The following is a 22,915-nucleotide window of genomic DNA, read 5'->3' on the forward strand; positions in this document are numbered from 1 at the left end:
TATATTAAAGCTTGTCACTGGTAAGTTAGACAGATCTATGTTGCGAGTATATTACCCACATAAAGTACTTTAACAGTATTATAACCTTAGACTTACTAGACACATATAGTTCTCTTCTGCTGATGCCTAAACATCCTCTGCACACTTTAAGTGTGATCTTTTTGTGACCAATAAACGGTTCCGGAACCTCTTTACTAATATGTTTCTTCGTCAATTAGTCAAGAGGCAAATTGTATAAATGATGTATGGATTTCCGTTGTAGATTTTAGATTTGGCCTGTCTGCCAAGTCTTATATTTTACATAACATTCATAACAGCACTGAATACATACAGCACCGAGCAGTGGGCCGCCCATGCCATTCACTGTTAGTGAGGTCAGTTTTCTCTAATCACATGTGCAAAGTTGACTGACAAGGAGTGCTGTTCAGTGCCAGGGCGGGTTTGTGGCACTCCTTCATTTTAAATGTTGGCAGATATCCTTCGCATACTGAACGTTTGCAGAAACAAAAATTTAACAACGCCAAATCTCTTGGACTTTCCAGTGCTTATTGCAAATTGCATCAATGACCCAGTGAGCCATAAATGTATGCTATGCCAGGCACGGGCTCAAATAACTGGAAAAAACATAGAGATCGCCAGGTCTGAAGTTTCGAAAGTTGTGGCTTTTGAAAGCAACGCTGGCTTTAAGTGCTAGGTAGTTTATGGCCACAGCACTTGTTTGTTTCAACTTTACTCTACTTCATCTTGGAAGTCTTTCTCTTGCTTCAGAGGGCGTGGGACAACAAAGGAAGTAATTTAAGGTTGGGAACAAAATGAAAAGTATAATGTTTAAATATCAAAACTGAGAGCAGCACAACGATAATACAAGAACTGCCAAGAATGAAACGTAATGCAATTCCTGCACAACAAACAAAAAACACCCTCGGCACAAAACGCAGCTTGAGCTGCCAGATTTGTAGCCCGGTGTTAACATGGTGCCAATTTTACGAAAAACTTGTTTAGTTTTACTCAGATCACGTCTCCTAATTGATAAGAATAAGACGACACCCATGAAACTTTTATTAAAGTAGAACTTACTTTTTGGAGCCTAAGAAGCGATGGTGATCGCACGTTTTAAAAGCCCTAATCGGTATTTATAGACCCTGGACTCTCTTGGTTGTATCTCACACATACATACATGATGGCATGGCAGGCGGAACAGTGTATATGTAGCATCGCAGATATGCCTCCTACCTGGCTGAGATTGTGCTGCAAGCTGCTGCTTTCAGTGACAGGGAGTAGTGAAGGAAGAGCTCATACGAGGGAGCTGTGCACTATCCCCTAGAGGAGGCCGATTGGGCAACAGGAGAGCAAAACCCCGCCTTTCTACTATGAAATCCAGCAACCATCTTTGAATTTCGAGATATTCCCGACGAGAGCCTTCGCGGGCTACTTAAACAATACCACAACCTTTAAAAGCATTATAAAAAATGCTGTATTATTATTTTAAAGGACCTAACTAAGGAATAGTTTCTAATTGAATACTTTTTTTTCTTGCTTCACAATGCCATTGATAAGCACCTGCAGAACGTGCTGCAAAGAATTAAGTAAGAAGAAAGTCAGGTACTCCCCCTAACACTAACCTCAAGGTCGAGGGTGGGTCAGGATTCAGGAAGGAGGTGCCAGCATATATAGCAGCATATAAAAATGAAACTGCCGCGGGGGAAAAAATAAAAGTGAGCGGTAAGTGATTGTAGGGACGCGCTCTGTGGTGGGGGAGGGGCGGAGCGAGGCGCTTGGGAGAGCACTGTGCTTTATGAGCCATGACAGCCAGACGGAGGAAAGACAGATGGCGGCTGCGCTCGTGAACACAAGCTTGAGGCCAGGAAAAGCCTCTGGTAGCACTTTAAAAATCCACTAACTAAATGTCTTGCAGTGCAACGCATGTGATGGCTCAGGCAAGACCTAAAAAGGCATGGGATCAAAACTAGGCAGCCTTGGGGTTTTAGCATTCCCCAGCATTCAGGAGGTAGCCTCCAAGTAAAGTGCCCCTTACTCTGTCACAAGATGCCTGCCTTCAATAATTTGCTGTGTCCTCAGCCCCTGATGGGAGGCTCCCGTGCCACACCCTTCAGCTGGACATTGCAGCACCTGCTAGAACTCAGCTGGTAGAGCTTCGGGCACCATTGATCACCCCCTGTTAGTAAAGCTGTGTTCAACTTAACGGGCACTCCAAAGCCGAGCAAGAAAAGCCAAAAATGGAATGTACTCTAAAACATGCACGTCAGTAGACACCGCAACCTTTCTAAGACGGCCTTTGGTCGTAGGTAAGCAATCCCTCCAGTGCGACTGGGGTGCAGGGGTTTGCGATTGGGTATCCAGTGGGACTGTAACACCACAAAGAGGTTAAAAATTAAATAAATAAAAAGATCATGGAGTCAACGTTGTGAAACTGTGAATGCAGTCAATTGGAGGAGGCCCCCAGCCTCAAAGTGAGCACGAGGTTAGCCCGCTTCCATCAATCCTGGAGCTGCTGTCATACTGAGTGCAGCTCCAGGATTGGTAAGGATTTGCGTTACATTGCGCAGGAAGGAAAGTCCTTCCCTGCTCGTGGACGTCATATCACCATCACCGGGAGAGCAGTGCCGCACCAGGCGGGAGCATCATTGTGGTGAGTTGGGCGCTGTTCTCCTCCCCCCCCCTTGTATTTTTGTATTTCCAGCTGCAATTGCTGCTCAGTGGGCTGGTCTCACAGTACAGTGTGTGGGCAGTTTTTCTTTACTGTTTTTGGGACTGTTTTATGTTCTACTTGGCTGGTTTTTACTGTTGATTTCCCTGACATAAAGCAAATATTGCATGTAACAAGCTCAGATCCATAGAATGTCTTTAAAAATTAAAAACTGCCCCAACTTGCAAACATGGGCCATTATTGATCTTATTCACTAATTGGGCATACTTTCTGTCCCCATCTGACCCTGCCGATAATCAGTGCTTTAAATAGGTGGGTATTGTACGGTACTGAGTACCTGTGCTTCAATTTGGAGAGTAAATGTACTTTTCAGCATTGCTGCAATACATTTAATGGGAGAATGCCACCACTTCTCGAGAGCAAAGAAGTACTCGGTGAGGACTTGCACTTCTATATTTCTGTGTAAAGCACTGCCCAAATCCTGCTTAAATAGTCCTGTTATGCATTGGTACATCCAGCGCATCCAAATTCCTGTCTCAGCCGCCGTTGTTCCATTGCCTCGCCTCCTCTTGTGACTTGTACATTATAGGACATATACTCAGGCTTTTCCATGAGGCCCTGGATCCAGGGGTGTATTTTCTTTAGTGAGCTGCCTTGATGCTCCCGTCCCACGCCTGAGTAGGGCACCACAGATTGCAGTGGCAGCAGTGATCCTTCCCGTCTCTGCAGATCCGAGTGGGGCTGTAGTTCCTCAGCAGTCAGCCATTGCCCCCTTCCAGAGCTTGGAGCGAAACACAGCAGCCACACGCCAGAAATTGAGAGCATTGTTTTAATTAGTTTTATTTAATTAAGAAGACATTATTCTGGGTGGAAAGAAGTCAATATGCCCCCAGGCTGGCTTGGCCTGGAATAATGAAGTGGCGGAGCTCTCCAACTCCTCTTTAATAGACTCCAATCAGAGAGAACATTAAAATTGCCATTTCCTAAAGATTTCTAGCAAGCAGCAGAGGGGCTTTCCGCCCTCGGGGGGGATTTAAGCCAATTCCAGATGGAGCTGCGAACCATGGGGGACAGTCCTGCTGATTAGCGTGCACGCTTCTGACGCTCAGGCACAATGATTTCCTGGGCAGGATCGCCCGGACCTGGTTCTTGCATGAGGAATAGCAGATTCCATGCCCGCCTTACATCTGTGTACAGGATGCGTGCAGGTTGAATGCCATGGAGGTGGTAAGCTCTGATCTTGGCTGTCCGAGCAGATCAGCCACCAGGACTCATTGGGTGAGCTTGGTTTCTCCAAAGTTGCTGATAGTGAATGAGGTGAGGAGAAAGCTTTATGGCTTTGAGCCTATGCTGGCCCTCGTGCACAGGTGCTGTATTGCGGTTCCACTGTAGAGGAGCTAGAGCTAGCCTTCCATCGGCCCTGCTTACTGCATGATAGCGATGTTTATTCTCCGTTCTTATCCCAGTGCATGTCCTTCTGTAGCATGCCAGAGCATACTCCTTTCAGATCCTACACCGCATATAATTGGCACATTCATGTTTTGAGTCGCCGCACGCTGGTGTGTGCTGTACCAGTGGATCAGCAACTGATGCAAGTGCAGTGCTTGGTGTATTAGTGCACGTAATATGCAGGGTGCTACCCATCACTCCTGAGAGTCTGACAATGATAGTATCTTCAGTGATATGAGAGGCATGCGAATGGGTTAAAGATCCGTTTTCTTAGTCTAAAACGTTTCTGCGAACTCGAAACCCCACTGGACAAAGCAGAGAAGTTTGTCTAGTCAGGATGAGTTGTACAAAGAAAAGGTTGCACTGCAGTCATATTCGAGGTGCTCTGGTGGACCAGTTTATATACTCTGCGTTCAGCTGACCGGGGTTACATCATGTGCCTGCCCAGGTCCTGTCCACTGCTGCTCTGCTGGCCCGCCCCCTTCTTGGGTGCTCTGCTAGTACCAGTCTTCTTGGGAGGATTGCTATGCATGGTCCTATCCCCCTCTTAGGTGATCTTCTGCCCTGCCTCCCTCTTGGGTGCTTTGTTACCCTGCCTCCCTCTTGGGTGCGCTGCTGCTCCCGCCCCTCTCTTGGGCGCGCTGCTGCCCCCACCCCCCTCTTTGGTGTGCTGCTGCTCCCGCCCCACTCATCGGTGTGCTGCTGCTCCCGCCCCCCTCTTGGGTGTGCTGCTGCTCCCGCCCCCCTCTTGGGTGTGCTGCTGCTCCCGCCCCCTCCCCCTCTTGGGTGTGCTGCTGCTCCCGCCCCCCTCTTGGGCGCTCTGCTGCCCCCGCCCCCCTCTTGGGCGCTCTGCTGCCCCCGCCCCCCTCTTGGGCGCTCTGCTGCTCCCGCCCCCCCTCTTGGGTGTGCTGCTGCCCACGCCCCACTCATCGGTGTGCTGCTGCTCCCGCCCCCCCTCTTGGGTGTGCTGCTGCCCACGCCCCACTCATCGGTGTGCTGCTGCTCCCGCCCCCCTCTTGGGTGTGCTGCTGCTCCCGCCCCCCTCTTGGGTGTGCTGCTGCTCCCGCCCCCCCTCTTGGGTGTGCTGCTGCCCACGCCCCACTCAACGGTGTGCTGCTGCTCCCGCCCCCCTCTTGGGTGTGCTGCTGCTCCCGCCCCCCTCTTGGGTGTGCTGCTGCTCCCGCCCCCCTCTTGGGCGCTCTGCTGCCCCCGCCCCCCTCTTGGGTGTGCTTCTGCCCACGCCCCACTCATCGGTGTGCTGCTGCTCCCGCCCCCCCTCTTGGGTATGCTGCTGCCCACGCCCCCCCATCGGTGTGCTGCTGCTCCCGCCCCCCCTCTTGGGTATGCTGCTGCCCACGCCCCCCCCTTGGGTGCGCTGCTGCACGCCTCCACCTTCTTGGGTGCGCTGCGCCCACCCCTCCCCCCCCTTGGGTGCTCTGCTGTCTTACCCCCCCTGTCTGCCTGCCCCCCCCCCCTCTTGGAGGACTGCTATCCAGGGCCCCGGTCCCCCTCTTGGGCGTTGTGCTGACCCAGGCCGCCACCGCTCCGAGCGCCCCACTAGCTGACCCTTCGTTGGAAAGCTGCAGCATGCTCTGATGAAAAGCCTTGCTTTGATCTTCGACTGCGTCCTCACATTTCCCTATAATAAAGATACATCACAGCATACTCCGGTGGACCAAAGGATACATTTTATTTTATAGTCGATCAAAATATCGAAGCCCAAAAGGCCTATATTCAGAGAAGAGCGTTAATGTGTGCGGCTATTCAGAACTCATTTGTCTTCTGTGTAGAACAGTGAGATAGTTTTAAGTAAACACTGATAAACCCTGTTCATATTTCATATTGTGGCAATAACATTTGGCAGAGCTGGATGCCACATCGCCAGAAATCGCAGGGTGTCTAATACAAGCTCACAGAAAAACTCAAAGTGCAAACTATTTACTACACAACGAACGACCTCCTGACCAATCTGCCTCCCTTATGTGAATGCACCTTCACCGAACATTTGGCCCTGTCGTCACCTGCTATTGCTAAGCCACCTGCAGTGGTGGTGGGAATTAGACACGACAAAAACCAGCCTCACATGGTGGTTATATACTGTATGCATCATTAGTGAGAAATCCTTTCGTAAGGTTATGCACTTATGAACTTGGAGACCATTTCAACCACACAAGCACTTTAGAATCATTGGAATTTACAGGGAGCCTGCCGAATCAAGCTGGCCACCTCCGACTGAGATAGCGCGGAGAGCGGCCTTTATTGGCGAAGTTTTTACAGATTAAGGCTGCTCTTACTGCTGTTTTCTACCTTTAGAGAACTTCCTATGGCCAGCGCTATTTTCAGGTGCCTCTTACATTTGGTCTTCGCCCGGTGATCTCTCTCAGGGATTGCCGTGTTGGTCTGTCAGAGTGGCAGAGTCAATCTCAGAAAAGGGCAAGGCTGAGGCCTAGAACACTCCCATAGCCAGTTTTACCTGCTGCACTGTGTGGGAAACATCGTTTACACCGCATGCAACACAACACATGCCATTACAATGCGGTCATTACAACGACCATGTTGTAACAACGTATGCCATTACAATGCAAGTCGGAACAACGACTTGCTCTAGGGATCAGAAGGTGTTGGATTTTAAATCCAACATCTTTCCTACTGTTGCACAGACTGGAGTTGGAATAGTGAATTATACTATTATAACATCCAGCGCCGCCCCTAGAGCAAGTTGTTGTTCCGACTTGCATTGTAATGGCATGCGTTGTTACAATGCGGTCGTAATGACCGCTTTGTTTAACTCATGGCATTACAAGCATGCGATGCAGCGTGGCATTTTCGCTCTGCGTCATTTTGCAAAGAATTTTTGCTACTTGCCATTTTTTCTTAATATTACTGCGTTAATTTGATTTAAATTATTTTTTGATATGGAAGGGGAAAACCTACATTTAATGCCTAACAAATATAAACAAAATATTTCTCCACTGCCTGTTAAGTCAAAATTGATAGACTCAAATTAACCTTCTTTATCTACACTACTTGATGAGAACCATCACGCCCCACCTCCGGAAAACTATCAACTGTTCCTTCGAGACAGCAACCTTCCCAGAAAGCTGGAAGCACGCGAGATCAACGCCCTTCTATAGAAGCCCAAGGCGGACCTCAAGAACTTCCGGCCCATCTCCCTGCTCCCTTTCCCGGCAAAAGTGACTGAGAAGATTGTCAACAAACAGCTGACCCGCTACCTCGAAGTTAACAACATCCTGGACCCTTCCCAATCCGGTTTTCGCAGCAACCACAGCACCGAGACCGCCCTCATCGCCGCCACTGACGACATCCGGGCCCTGATGGACAAAGGAGAAACAGCCGCCCTCATCCTCCTGGACCTATCAGCAGCCTTTGACACGGTCTGCCACCGCACCCTATCAGCACGCCTCCATGACGCCGGTATCCAAGAGAAGGCCCTGGCCTGGACCACATCCTTCCTCTCCGGCAGAACCCAGAGCGTCCGCCTCCCACCCTTCCGCTCCAAAACCACTGAGATCATCGGCGGCGGCGCACAGGGATCCACCCTCAGCCCGACGCGGTTCAATATCTACATGGCCCCCCTGTCGCACGACAACACAACCTCAACATCATCTGCTACGCCGACGACACCCAGCTGATCATATCCCTCACCGAAGATCCCCACACCGCCAAAGCTAACCTCCACAGAGGAATGAAGGCCATAGCCGACTGGATGAAGGACAGCAGACTAAAGCTGAACTCAGACAAGACAGAGGTCCTCATTCTCGGACCCACCCCATCAGCCTGGGAAGACTCTTGGTGGCCCACGTCACTAGGCACAGCCCCGGAACCCACGGACCACGCACGCAACCTGGGGGTCATCCTCGGCTCCACTCTCTCCATGACCAGGCAAGTCATCGCCGTCTCAGCGTCCTGCTTCAACACCCTCCGTATGCTCCGCAGGATCTTCAAATGGATGCCCCTCGACACGAGAAAAAACGTTACCCAGGCCCTCATCACCAACAGACTCGACTACGGGAACGCCCTCTTCTCAGGAACTACAAACAAGCTCCTGAGACGACTCCAACGCATCCAGAACGCCTCGGCCCGACTCATCCTCGACGTCCCCCGCCGCAGCCACATCACACTCCACCTGAGAGGCCTGCACTGGCTCCCCGTCAACAAAAGGATCACCTTCAAGCTCCTGATCCACGCACACAAAGCACTGCACAAGACCGGACCCACCTACCTCAACAACCGACTCAGCTTCCACACCCCCACCCGAAGCCTCCGCTCAGCCAACCTCGCCACAGTCCCTCGCAACTGAAAAACCACCGCCGGCGGCAGATCCTTCTCCTACCTCGCCGCCAAGACCTGGAACACTCTCCCCACCATCTACGACAGACCCAGGACCTGCTGGCCTTCAGAAGACTCCTCAAGACCTGGCTCTTCGACCAGTAGCACCCCCCCCCCACCCCCCTCCCCAGCGCCTTGAGACCCTCTCGGGTATGTAGCACGCTTTACAAATGCAGTGATTGATTGATTGAAACAAGCGGTTTGTTATAACGCATATAATATTGCGTCAGAAATCAATATTTACGTAAAGACATGGCTGGTCTTTCTATGCGACTGTCAGACAATGCCATTAAAATATAAGATAACAAAGCCATAATTGATAGTTTAATGCCTTTAACAGTAAAAATAGAGCCAATGAGTAAATTACTCCTTGATTTAGAAAATCGTAATCAGCAGCACAATTTGCAAATTTTTAATCTACCAGAAGATGTTCAAGGTAATGACTGCAGATTGTGCTTGGAAAATGTGCTACCTGGTCTTTTGCGTATCAAATTTCCAGAAAAATTTGAAATTAACAAGGTGCATAGAATTCTTTCACATCGTAGTTCCCGAAAGTCCTGCATCCTCATCATCTAGTCTTTGATGGTTAATGGCAATAACATTTTCATCCACCAAGACTTTGCCAGGGAGACTGTTAACATTCGCAAAGCGTTCACTAATCTTGGGCCAAGACTGAGAAGCTGTGGTTACAAATATGGGCCGTTTGGTTCCTTCTACTATGCGTATTTAGATAGATGGATTTACTAGGTCATTCCAGCATCCTGAAGATCTTAGTCTCTTCTTAAATCACCAATCCCAACTAGCTATGGAAACAAGTGTGCTACTTGAGCATAAGCCTATTTCTCAGAGTTTCCACTAAGGACATTTATGGTCCGGTCTATCTTGACATGCATGTGTGCGATTAAAAAGTATTATTTATGTCTCTGTTGTCTTTTTTTGTGTTTCTTACCTTTTTTTTTTAGCATTTGAGCTACTTATTATCTTCTGAGTTTTACTGGTTCTATTCTTTTTACTCTCTTCACTTTTCTCTCAACAATTAATAATAATCAAGGTATTAAAATTATTTCAGTTAATGATAAAGGTTTACGTTATCCTGTTAAACGTATTAAGGTTTTAGCTTATTTAGCCACACATAAAGCTGACATGTTTATTGCAGGAGACCCATATAGATTATATTGTTTTAGCATACGTGAATACAAAATGTGTTGGTAATCTTATCTCTTCTCTACTCTCAATAGAAATGGAGTTGCTGATCTTTTTACAAAAAAATTACATCTTAGTTTTTTGTCTCTTTTCACGCCAGAAGTACTAAAACTGGGTAATGTTCCACTTATTATTGGTGGTGCTTTAACTTTATATGTGATCCTTTACTCAATAGAACTGCTCTAGTCAAATTTTGTCCTGCAAAAGCTTTCTTTGCTTTGAATGTTTTTTTAAAAAATACTAAGGGGTCGTTTACGATGCGGCCCTGAAAGGCTCCAACTGACTGTCTGCATCATAATCGGCCCCTTTGTTTACTTTCCGGCCGCCGCTGCATTACAATGCTGGCGGTCGGAAACAAAACTGGCCAGTCATTCCGGCTGGCTTTCGACCGGCTCAAGGAGCCTGTTGGCCAGTCGGAACCAGCTCGTAATCCCAAAGGGTGGGCCTTTCCACCCTTGGGATTACGATGCACCTTTTCCGGCATGGTTTTCATGCCGGCCTGTCCGACATGGTAACCATGTCGGAAAGTGTGTTTGGAGGCCCCCAGCAGAGCCCCCTTGTGTATGCAGGCCGCCAGTTTGGGGCCAAGGGTTTATCCCTGCACCCAGTGGCAGGCACCTTGAGGTGCCTGCCACGTGGTGCAGGGATCAACAGCACCTCCCATTTCCCAATGGGAGCATGTATTGCGGCCGTAATGCACGCTCCCATAGGGAAATGTAGAAATGCGACCGAACATTGTTCGGTCACATCCTAATTAGGCGATCAGGGACAGCCGACCAGAGGTCGGTCGGTCCCAGGACCGAGATGGTGTCCCAGACATCGTAATTAGGCACTTATTGGACGATGTTTGGCGTTTTTATTATCCTTCAGAAAAACAATTCACTTATTTTTTAATCCTCCTACGTCCTACTCTAGAACTGCATATTTATTAATATCCTCTCACTTGATACCTTCAGTTTTTAATCCTACTATCCAGAATATTGGTATTTCTGATTGTGCGCTTGTGTCTTGTATTTTCTGTCTGACCTCCTCTCAATATTCACAGGATCTGTGGCGCATGAATGCTGATGTCGTTCTTAATAATGAAAGCAGACCAAAACTTTTAACTGCAAATCATGATTTTCTTTGTTTCCATCCTGAAGGTTCCACTTCACTGGTTAATTGATGGGAAGCTTTTAAGCCATATGTTAGAGGGCAAATGATTTCTATTATGGCTCATAATAGTAAATCATTTAAATAGAGAATAAAAAAATTTGATTAACAAATTGCAAAATATGAACGTCTTTCATTAGATCGAATCCCATTAAATATAAGACACACTTACAAACACTTTGCTAGGAATTGAATTCTCTATTAAGCTAAAGGTCAGGCATACAGTTACCTAACAACAAAGCTAATTTTTGTTTTAATGCTAACAGATCTGGGAGATTTCTGGCCAATTATCTTTGTATCAAGAAAGACAAAAATCAGATAAATACCATCCAGTCCTAGTTGTCAAATGGCTCTTTCCCATAAAGAAATCGTTAACAAATTAATGAATTATTTTTCGAACTTATATAATAAACCTCCTCAACCTAGGTTACATATTGATCAATTTTTGGAGACGTGTGGTCTACCTCAAATTTCTCCTTTAGTTCAAAATAAGTGGGTTACCGATAACTTTAGAGCAATGATACTCAAAGTACGGCCCGGGGGCCGCATTCGGCCTTCCTGACCTTTACATACTGCCCCCTGGGTGGCAGCAGCAGCACTGGGCCGCTGTTTACTCAACTCAGCACTAACATTAGAAAGAAAAAAAATATACAGAAATCACTTATTTAAAGGTTAATTGCAGTTAGGGAAAGGAAGTAACTTTAGGAACACCTTCTCTTTTAAAGACCGCAACGTGGAAAAATAAGATGGTCTTTTCAAAATTCAAAAAGTGTAATTCAGTGCCTGTATGTCAGAAGTTGGCCTGGTATATGCTGGTCACGAGTTAAAGTGGCCACCTTGCACCAGTACAATACGACTTTTATGGTAGATAGGTTTAAGACAACCTTTTAAAGAAAGCTATCCTAGTGGTAGCTGTGAAGAGCAGCCTTCAGGCTAAGTCTCAGAGGAATGTAAAGCAGCTTGTTTTACCTTATAATCTCTTGAATCACTAAATGAAAGGACACCACACAGGTGTGTATATATATATATATAATATATATGTATTTATTACTAGACACACTCTACTGATCTCTTCATGAGATTAGAAGTCAAGGACATATGCACAAATCAACATTTCACAACAAATTAAGCACTTGTATGGCGGGGGCCCTAGGGGCGTACCAGACCATATACTAAAAAAGAGGTATAAGAAGAACGACTTGAGAAGGGAGAAAGCCTATGGTCTTCAGAAGCGCTGGGGCCTCACTAATCAACCCAAGGCAGGTAAGTAAAAGACCCACGGGAGACGCATGCAGTGTGAGAACACAGCCGCGGATCCCAATAGACTTCAATGGAGCAAGTCGCGGTTGGAATTTTAAAGTTTTAGGATACTTCGGGAGAGTCTACAAGCAAGTCACTTACAGGGTAAGTAGTTCTAGGTAGGCCTGGGCCAAAATTCCGTTCCGTTCGCGGAAATTGCAATAATTTGGCATTTTCGCGTTCCGCGGAAAGCGCGAAAATGTCAAAATTTCCGCATTCCGCAGCTTAGCGATAATTTGTTTCTTGCTCGCGCTGTAAAATAATACATTCTCGCGTGGGCGCGGTCGCCTTCGCTGAATCTCCGCATTCGCCGACCAGTTTTCCCGATCCGGTCGCGTTCTCCACGAGATGTTGGATTGTTGGTAGCCATTTGCGCTATTTCGCGACAGTTCGCGCCCGCAGTAACGTCATGCGTCGCGCGATCACGTCTTTATTCTCGCGATCATGCATCGCGAGACAAGTGAAAACAAGATGGCCGCGCCCGCGAGCAACCGCATGGGTAAGTTGGCGAGCCGTGACCACGCAGAAAATACCGCGAACGGGCGGGAAAAAAACTTCCGCATCTTCGCGATATTTTCGAGTGTTTGCGGAGAATTTTAAAATTTTCGCGATAATTTGCGAAAGGGAATTTCGCAAATTCCGCCCACCCCTAGTTCTAGGGCCACACACACAGGAGCACCGGAGTACTCGAGTTACCTCACTCAGGGAAGCCGGGTGCATAGGTGTCTTTTGGTGTCGGGTCGCGGCGTCGTTTTCAATGGGAGCCAAAGAAGACTTGCTGCTTGTGAAGACAGGAGAAGTGTCCGGTGGAATCCAAGGCTGGATTCTCAAGAAAGAAGACCTGAAAGCAGAGGAGACAATGTTCAAAGTCACTTGCCAGTGACCCGGGCCAGGAAGCTGGCTGCCCACAGAAGTCTGGTGATTTCAGGTGATCACGGGTGTCTTGAATCTTCAGCCACGAGGTCCAGGAGGCATCGACGACGACCAGGAGCTGGATTCGGAGTGTCCCACGAAGTCTGCAGCTTACTGAGGTGTCGGCAACCGGATTGGAGCCAACAAGCCTTGGCAACAGCAAGTCTCGTGGAAAGTGAAGAAAGTCAGCGGTGCAGACCAGCAAGGTCTGAGGGACTCACCCAGCGAGGTAAGTCAGGGCAGGCCTGGAGCAACCAGGGGAGCCCTTTGGTTCTGTGGAAATGTCTTCAGGGGACCTACAAGCCAACCAGCAAGGGATCGCGAAGACGCCTCGTGAGGATTCACTTCACAGCAGCCCACGGTCACTCGGGACGAGGTAGGCCGAGGGCCTCTGTGACTGTATCGCCACGGCTCCCTCACCTCACGCCGCAGAGCCGGCGATATCCCGGGGCTCACAGTCCCCAAATCCCAACGCGGGCCGATGGCAGCAGAGAAAATCATGGGGCGTCTCAAACCACGGCGCCCCCACCGGGCGGGGAAGGCAAGGCCGGCTCCTCCCCTCGGCAGGCACAATCACTCCAGGTCCCGGCTTCAGTGGGACGAGGAGGCCGCGATGAGTAGGAGGACGCCCGCTCCTTCGTTTCTGCCGTCAGTTACCGGAGCGGGCGGGATGGGCTCCGCTACCAGTCCGGCAGACGGGACAGCTTTCAGGTGTGTTGGATAGGTAATCAGGATAGTCGAGGGCTACAATGGGCGCCGGAGCTCGCGGACTATGCGGCCATCTTTTGGCCACGCCCCCCCAAGTTTTTTATTTTTTAGGTGATGATTTTCAAACATGAACTTGGAAACGTTCATGCTTCACAAACACATCCCACCCCTGACAACAATGCCATTAGTCATTATATCCAAGCACAGGAGATGGTTTTGTACATCACCTATCCTGAAGTAATGTCTTTTGAGGTACTTTCATATGTGATAATGACAAAACAGGTGGGAAATTGAAATAAAACAATTGCCCAGATTCACACAATTTGGTCAAATGGAGAAGTCAGGATTCATCCCAGGTTTTTTGTTTCACATTGCACAATTGAGTTAAGCTCCTAGATATACTTGCTTCGCTTCCCCTACACCCACTTTACACCCCCCCCCCTTTGCTGGCATCAGTGCAGCCCTCGGTCACACCAAAGATTAAACTTTGCGGCCCTTAGGAAAATGTTTGAGAGTACCCACGCTTTAGAAGACATGCATATGGCTATCAAATCTCTTAAGTTACATAAACTTCCAGGTCCAGATGGCATTCATGCTTAATTTTATAAAGAATTTTCACCTCACCTTTTACCTCATTTACTAAATCTATTTACTTACTTCAGTAATACAGGTTAAACTTTTGGGTCCTTTACTGAAGCTTTGATTATTGTCCCTCTGAAACCTAATAAAGACCCCGTTATTGTTTCAAGTTATCGCCCCATTTCTTTAATTAGTCAAGACTGTAAACTTTATGCCAAGATCCTTGCAACTAAGTTTGTTACTGTGTTGCCTAGCATCGTGCACATCGATCAATGTGTTTTTATGAAATAGACATTTGATGAATAACATACGATTAATATTTCATGCAATTTAAGCTAGATCATCCTTATATCAACCGGCGTGTGTTCTGGCATTAGATGCAAAAAAGGCTTTTGATTAAGTCCATTGACAGTATCTTTCCATACCTTGTATGCATTTAACTTTGGACCTTTGTTTATTCGTATGATTTCAGCTTTATATATTGGTCCATCTGCCAAACTTTTTGTTAATGGTCAAATTTCAGATGGTTTCCTTTTTAAGGGTACTAGACAAGCTTCTACTTTTCCTTATTGCTAATGAACCTTTACTAGTTGCTATTAGAAATTCTTCAGGTATTGGGGGTCTCACTATATATAATGTTCCTATCAAAATGTCAGCTTATGCTGATGATGTTCTTCTTTATATATTGGTAATCCTGAGTCTTCCATTCCCTCATTACTGCACTTAATCAACACTTACTCAAAAATTTCAGGATATACACTAAATCACAATAAAACAGAATGCTTTCCTTTAAATGTCCATTGTACTACTGATATGCTTCCGAACAAGTATATTGTTTGGCAAAAAGATAAACTTAAATATCTTGGTATACTTTTTTCTCATTCCATAAAACAATCAGTGTCTTTAAATTGTGATTCTATTCTAGATCATATAAAAGGCCATTTTCTAAAATGGTCAGCCTTTCTTTTCACCTGGTGGGGGAAAGTTTATGCTATAAAAATGGTTATTGCTCCAAAAATCTTCACTTCTTTCTATGATACCTTATTTATAAGACTATGGACAAACTTATTTCAAAATTATTTTGACAAAATAAGTCTCCTTGTTTACGTTATAAAAAATGAAAATGACCCGAGTATAAAGTTGGATTTGGTTTACCAAGTTTTCTTAAATATCATAAAGCTTTTATTTTAGAACAGAGCACCTTATGTTTCCAACTTAGGGAGTTTACTAACCCACCTTCATGGTTTTGTATTGAACAAAGTTTGATTACACCATTTCCTTTACATACGTTGCTTACTATGACTTAATTTAGTTCCTCTGTGAAAAAAATCAGTTCTACTGAAATCTACTAAATTATTACTACAAGATTTAGATTTTATTTTTGAATCTCCTTAGTCACAAACAATAAATCGATCTTTATTGTATAATCCTATATTAAACCTAGCTCATCACTCAAAGTTGTGGCAATCTTGGATTAAGGCAGTTATTTTTTATTTAAAAGATGTTTATCATAACAATGTCTTTTTAACTTTCTTTGAATTGCAGCTAAGATTTAAATTACAGTCATCAGATATTTATAAATATGAAGTCTTACGTAATTCCATCCTTGATTCATTTCCAAATATCTTCCTACTAGTCCTACCTCGGATTTAGAATTGTATATGCAAACAATTGCTTCATCATCCCATGCTGTCTCATTGCTATATACAAAATTAAATATTGGTGCAGGAGATAATATTTACTTTCTCTCTTCCTATTGGAATGCAGAACTAGATAAGTCATTATCTCCAGATATTTAAATGAAAATTTGGTTGAATAGTATCTCTGGATGGCTGCCTGTTTCTGTATACCAAACTCATTGTTTTATATTATACAATTGTTTATGGACTCCATTACGGTTATTTAATGCAAAACTTTAAGATTGTCCTACTTGCTGGAATTGTTCTTTACATATTGGATAGTTAAGACATGTACTTTATGAATGTCATATTAAGAAGTTTTGGAATGAGGTTAGGAAAATTATTACAAAAATATTGAATATTTCGGAAAATGAATCCTATAAATGATTTGTAAGTCTGCTTCACTTCCAAATTATCAGTTATTAATGGTAAACTTTTAGATTTCTTGATTTTCCACAGCTTTAAAATGAGTTACTACCAAGTGGACAAAATGCCTTATTATTATCAAATCATGCATGGTGGGATAGTGTTGTTTTTACCAGAAGAGGAACAAATTTGACTTTATCGGGCATAGTCCATAATACGAATAATTATCAACTATTCTAAAAACCAGTGGATGACCATATTGCATTATATCTTTAAATATGTTTTACTTATCATAGTGGTTTTCTCTGCGAATAAGTATATTGGTTGAATTTGTAGCTCTGTTTAGAATTATTTGCATTGATGAGTATATTTAATATCTTTTATTTTTACATTAGCATAATTGTTATTGTATAGGTACTATATTTAATCTGTAATTATTCTGTTCATTATATTATATTGCTTTATAGTTTGGTTATTTTATTGATTCAACATATTATGTACCTTCTCAGGTGCTCTTTTCTGTATGGTCTTTATGTATGTGCTTTGTTCCAAAAATGAGAATAAGATTTCTTGAACAACAAGAATCATTGGAATTTACAAAAGTTATTTATGTACATTCTCCATCTGGCACCCTTCCTTAACGTGCCCATCCTTCAGCCACCTCCGATTAGGTTACCCACTGTTGGAAGCTGGCTCTGTATATACTATACCAAAGTGAGGTATAGTGTGCACAGAGTCCAGTGGAACCCAAAAGATAAGCAGAGGTAAAGTAGATAACACCTCACTCTCTATTTGTGGTAGTGTGGTTGAGCAGTAAGGCTTCATCAGAGTATAGTGTTAAGCATTTGTTGTACACACTCAGCAAATTAATTCATTAATTCAGACTGAACTTCAGACCAATTGTTATTGTATACAAATATTTTTTTAGTTATTGTATTTCCTAGAACCAAGCAAGCGTGGCACAGGTAAGTGATAAATACTTTGCAGTAAATATACCGTTGTAACACAGTTTGAATTGCAATGGTAAATGTACTTTGATTTGATAACAATAGTGTTACTGATAATGCAGTGCTTTTCAGAATGCAGTACATAAACTTTGTAGAGTATTTTTAGTAAAATTCCAGGTAAGTTACTTTTCAGATTACTTTTCTTACACAATGTAGTATACCTGGATACTACACTGGGACATATCCTGTAAACAGGTAAGTAAAATCGTTTTTGTTAGTACAATTTTAAAGAATTTCTTTAGGTTTTCCAACTCCATACTTAAAAACTTTTCAAAAACAGTCAATGTTATCCTATGGAGGAAAATACTGTTATCGGTTTAAAGGTAAGTACTTTGTTGTGGGAGTTGGGGTTCTGGGGTTAGACCCGGGGGTCTCCCAGGGTCAAGGATGCACTCTTGTTACACCTTCAGTTTCACTAGGGCAGCCAGTTGCAGAGTGCTGAGGCCCAGTGTTATCCAATGGGGAATAGGGGGGCCTCCGATTGGTGGCTGCTGACGAGCTGGCCACTGGGTTTTGGGAGCAAAGCTCATGGGCTTATGCTCAGGGCAAACGGAGGTTTAGGCCAGCACAAAGGTTTCACCCTCAGCGGCACTGGGGCGGCCGGGTGCAGAGTGCTGTTTTGGCATCGGAAGCCCTGTAGCTTTCAATGGGGAGTCTCCAGTTTGAATAGCACTGCAGGCACTGGGACAAAGGTCTTCTTGGTGCGACCACCACTTTGAGTTGGAATGTTGGAGGTTGGCTAGGCACCGTCGGTTGGGCCTCCCAAGGCCGTGGGGCGTCCTTTGCAGGGGTACCTTTTAGGGTGGGATCTTCTTACCAGCTCCTGGTCGCGGTTGGGGGGTCCTTCCACGTTTAGGCTGCAGGTGTCGGCTGGAGGCTTGAGGCAGGTCAGGGATTGCTGGATCTCTGGTCAGGATCGCCGGGGAGACCACCTTGTGGTGTTTGCCTGCTCGGGGCGTGGACAGCAGGTGCCGTGATTTGCGGTGTCCAACCGGGACCAGAGGTTGTTGATGAACAAATCCGGTGTTCACGGGAGATGCAGTCTTCGTGGTTTAAGGCAGGCAGGTCCTCTGGGGTTTTCGAGGTTGCTGGCTGCAGAACACACCAGGATTTCGCAGGAGCAGGTTTGAGGTGGAGACAGGCCGGTAGGGCTGGGGCCAAGTCAGTGGGCGTCTTCCTTTTGTTAGCTTTGGCACGGCTGTTCGGTCCTTCTTTTCCTGTAGTTGGTTCTTGTCTGAGGAAGCAAGGTTCACAGGTGCCCCTAAATACTAGATTTAGGGGAGTTACATGTAGGTAAAAGGTTGGGACTAATGGGTCCCTTCCCAGGGGTGGGTACACCCCCTATAATTCCACCCTCCAGTTTGAGGGGGGCATAAGCCTTTCCCTGGTTGGCTGAGTCCCCGCATCTGCATGATGGCGGGGATTGAGAGTTGTGCTTCACCTCGCCTCTCCCACCTGAAGGGTGGAGTTGGCAGAGGTGGGCACACCTCTCTTCCTCACTTGTTTTCCCCACCAGTTCTCCCGCCCAAAGTGGGGGTCAGAACCAGAACTGAAAGCAGCAAGTGGCTTGGGGAAGCTCACAAAGGCTGCAAGCCTTTGAAGCTTCCCCTTTGTGGACCCTGCCCATCGTGGGGGAGGAGGCTTGGCACCTCGTCCCAGGATGTGCATTGTTTCAGGCCCACGAGAGCAGCAGGCTCTCGACCGAGGGGTTCCGAAACATATCTGGTGGCGGCAGCTGAAAACAGCCACTTACCCTGGACACCAGTGGTAGGTTCGTTTTCAGGGGGCATCTCTAAGATACCCTCTGTGTGCATTTTTCATTAAATCCCACCCTGGCATCAGTGTGCTGAGAAGTTTAATACCAAACTTCCCAGTTTTCGGTGCAGCCATATTGGGGCTGTGGAGTTCATATTGACAAAGTCCGAGCACCATACACTCTTAATGGCTGCACTGCACTTACAATGTCTCCGAATCGACTTCGACACTGTAGGGGTACAGGGCTCATGCACCTGTACCCTCACCACTGGTATAGTGCACCCAGGTAGAGGGGTGACTGATCTATGCCAGGGCAGTGGGTTGTAGGCATGGCACACAGGGATGTGTGCCATGTCGACTCTTCACTTTGTTCTGCACCAACACACGCAGCCTGCAAAGGCAGTGTGTGAGTGAAGGTGCAGTATCTCTAAGGGTGGCACAATACGTGCTGCAAACCCTTAGAGGCCTTCTCTGAACACAGTGCTCTGGGTACCCATGGTACCATTTATCAGGGGCTGACCTGTGGCCAGAGATGCCAATTTGGTTTAGGCTTTAATGCAGGTTTAGAGAAAGAACATAAGCCCTGGGTACCTGGTTAGCAGGAGCCCTGGGCACACTCAGTCAAAGCACATCAGCAATTCAGCAAAAAGTGGGGGCAACCATGCAGAAACAGGGCACTTTCTCACAGTCACTGATTGTATTATTACTATAAAGTGCCCTTTTAAACTTTGTGCAGCCTGTAATAAGTAATTAAATCTACCTGTGGCCTAGGATGGTTGGACCTTTTACTCTTTGACAGTTTCTGCTGCATCAGCTTGTGGGCCGCTGTGTCTCATCCTCCTAGTCCATCAACTGGTGAGCCAGTGCCGTCTTAACCCCCCAGTGTATTGACCTTCTCGCCCTAGTGCATTAACTTGTGAGCCAGTAATTGATCATCTATGCCCTAGGGCATAAACTGGTCTTCCCTTCCCCCTTGTGCACCATCTGGAGGATAGTATCTTCTGGTTCTCCATCTCTTGTATCAACTGGTAAGCCAGTGTCCCCACCTTTCCTTGGTGTATCAACTGGTTTGTTGGAAGGCAGTACGGTGTTTTATAGTTCTCAACCTAGTGAATCATCTGGGGGTGCAGTGGCTGAGAGGAAGGTATGCGATCATAAGTGTCTCTGCTGCAGTTGGAGAGCCCTTGCCTCTTCGGGACCCAATTACTTTGTTGTGAAGGCAGCAATAGTTACTCTTCCCAAATTATTAGTCGCAGATGTCAATGCTGGTGTTTATGTGGTGCGTCAGATATATTCTATTTTTGCATTGTAGGATACCTTTGTGTCTCAAATGTAGCGAAACATGCACAATGCATTGAAATATAGCTTTGTAGCCCACATACATGAGTCCAGATGTGATTGACTGTCCAAATATGAGTGGTTCAAGTCTATAAACAGTGTAAACTCGCTGCAATACACTTCCTAAAAAAACTGAAATAGGATTACATTTTCTGTCAACCTTCGTGTTGCACAGTGCTGAAATGTACAATTAGTCAACACAGGAAGTCCTGTTCCTCTCACCGTGGTTGAGTGGGAGATTCTGATGAATCAACAATTAAATTACCCTGTAGATTCTTAAGCTGTGGGTACAATGAGATTGCCATAGAAGTGATCAAAGCTCGAAGCCCTAATGTATTCAAGTCCAGGAGTGAGTTTAAGGGCGAGAGGAGTGCGATTACGGAGCCACTGCTTCAGAAATCTTCACAACCATTACTAATGAGAGCATATGGGTCTTTGCATCCCTGAGACGCCGCTCCACATTGGCTAAAATTCCATGAGAGTCCTGCAGTTTCTGACTTGACCACAAGAGTCACTAATATGTTTATAATTGTGAAACAGTGGTAGGAGTAACAAAAGTGTTTTTGGTTTTTTTTGTGCATGGTCCTCCGCAAGCTGACAAAGGTATCCAACAAAGAATCGTCCATGCTTTCACTACTGACTGTAGTCTTTGCCATCAGGCAGAGGATCTGTGAATTGTTTTGTATTGCTTTTTTTCAAAAAATTGAATGGTGTAAATGCCACTCCTTTTGATGAGGCTCTGACATTGAGGGGGTGTAAGAGTTCAGTGTCCCTTGTTCAGCTTCTGCCTTTCTTGGACAATCTTTTTCTACATTGTTAGTGTGCCCACAGCAAGGAAAAGGTCAGTTCGCGTCCTCCTCCGAACACAGAGGTATAAGCCTAGATCACCTGAAGAGGAAAAGTTACAACTAGGGGTCGGCAGAAAACTTCGCTCCGCCAGCGTAGCGGATAAAGCCAGCCACCTCTGCTCCTTGGCCCGGTCCCTGCTTCTGAAAACAGCCAGGCCGGGGAGAGCCGCCCCGGTGGACCACCGTCCCCAGCACCTGGACCCTCAGCTGGCTTGCAGGATGGGGGGCTCCTGGGGCCTGCCGGACAGAGCACGAACCCCGGGCCCGGTCCCAGCTTCCGAACCCTAGCCAGGTCGGGGAGAGCCTCCCCGGGTCCCGCTGGACACCCTTCCCCAGCGCCCGGACCCTCGGCTGGCTTGCAGGACAGGGGGCTCCCGCACCCCGGGGCCCGGCAGACGGAGCTTGAGCCCCGGGCCCAGTCCCAGCTTCCGAACCCTAGCCAGGCCGGGGAGAGCCTCCCCGGGCCCCGGTGGACCCCCGTCACCAGCACCCGGACCCTCGGCTGACTTCCATGAGAGGGGGCTCCAGCACCCTGGGACGCAGCACGAGCCCTGGGCCTGGTCTTAGCATCCAAACCTTAGCCAGGCCGGGGAGAGCCTCCCGGGCCCTGGTGGACCTCCATCACCAGCGCCCGGACCCTCGGCTGGCTTCCAGGACGGGGGGGCTCCTGCAGCCTGGGACCCTGGGACGCAGCACGAGCGCCGGGCCCGGTCCCAGCTTCCGAATCCTAGCCAGGCCGGGGAGAGCCTCCCCGGGCCCTGGTGGACGCCTGTCACCAGCGCCCGGACCCTCGGCTGACTTCTAGGACGGGGGGCTCCTGCAGCCTGGGACGCAGCACGAGCCCCGGGTCCGGTCCCAGCTTCCGAACCCTAGCCAGGCCGGGGAGAGCCTCCCCGGGCCCTGGTGGACCACCCCGTCCCCAGCGCCCGAACCCACGGCTGGCTTCCAGGACGGGGTGCTACTGCAGCCTGGGACCCTGGGACGCAGCACGAGCCCCGGGCCCGGTCCCAGCTTCCGAACCCTAGCCAGGCAGGGGAGAGCCTCCCCCGGCACCGGTGGACCCCTGTCCCCAGCGCCCGGACCCTCAGCTGGCTTCCAGGACGGGGTGCTCCTGCAGCCGGGGACTGCCGGACAGAGCACAAGCCCCGGGCCCGGTCCTAGCTTCTGAACCCTAGCCAGGCCGGGGAGATCCTCCCCGGTGGACCCCCGTCCCCAGCACTCAGACCTTTGGCTGGCTTGCAGGACGGGGGGCTCCTGCAACCTGGGACGGAGCACGAGGCCCGGACCCGGTCACAGCTTCCGAACCCTAGCCAGGACGGGGGAAACCTTCCCGGGCCCCGATGGGAACCCCAGACCATCAGCTGGCTTGCAGCGTGCAGGGATCCCGCACTCCGGGGCCTGCCGGATGGAGCTCAAGCCCCAGGCCCGGACCCCGCTTCAAAACCAGGGCCCTGATGGACCCCCGTACCCAGCGCCCTGACCCTATGATGGCTTGCAGGACGGGGGCTCACACACCCCGGGGCCCACCAGACGGAGCTCGAGCCCCAGGCCCTGTCCCAGCTTCAGAACCCTAGCCAGGCTGGGGAGAGCCGCCCCGGGCCC

The 22,915-nt window shown here is 47.7% G+C and overlaps 1 protein-coding gene across 2 annotated transcripts in view; it reads left to right on the forward strand.

Annotated features, from left to right (window-relative positions):
- Positions 1 to 22,915, forward strand: part of SND1 (staphylococcal nuclease and tudor domain containing 1) — a 2,043,911-nt gene that overhangs the window by 1,747,799 nt on the left and 273,197 nt on the right. The window lies entirely within an intron of this gene.

The sequence above is a fragment of the Triturus cristatus genome, chromosome 4_1 (genome assembly GCF_964204655.1).
Source record: "Triturus cristatus chromosome 4_1, aTriCri1.1, whole genome shotgun sequence".
NCBI classification, from domain to species: Eukaryota; Metazoa; Chordata; class Amphibia; order Caudata; family Salamandridae; genus Triturus; species Triturus cristatus.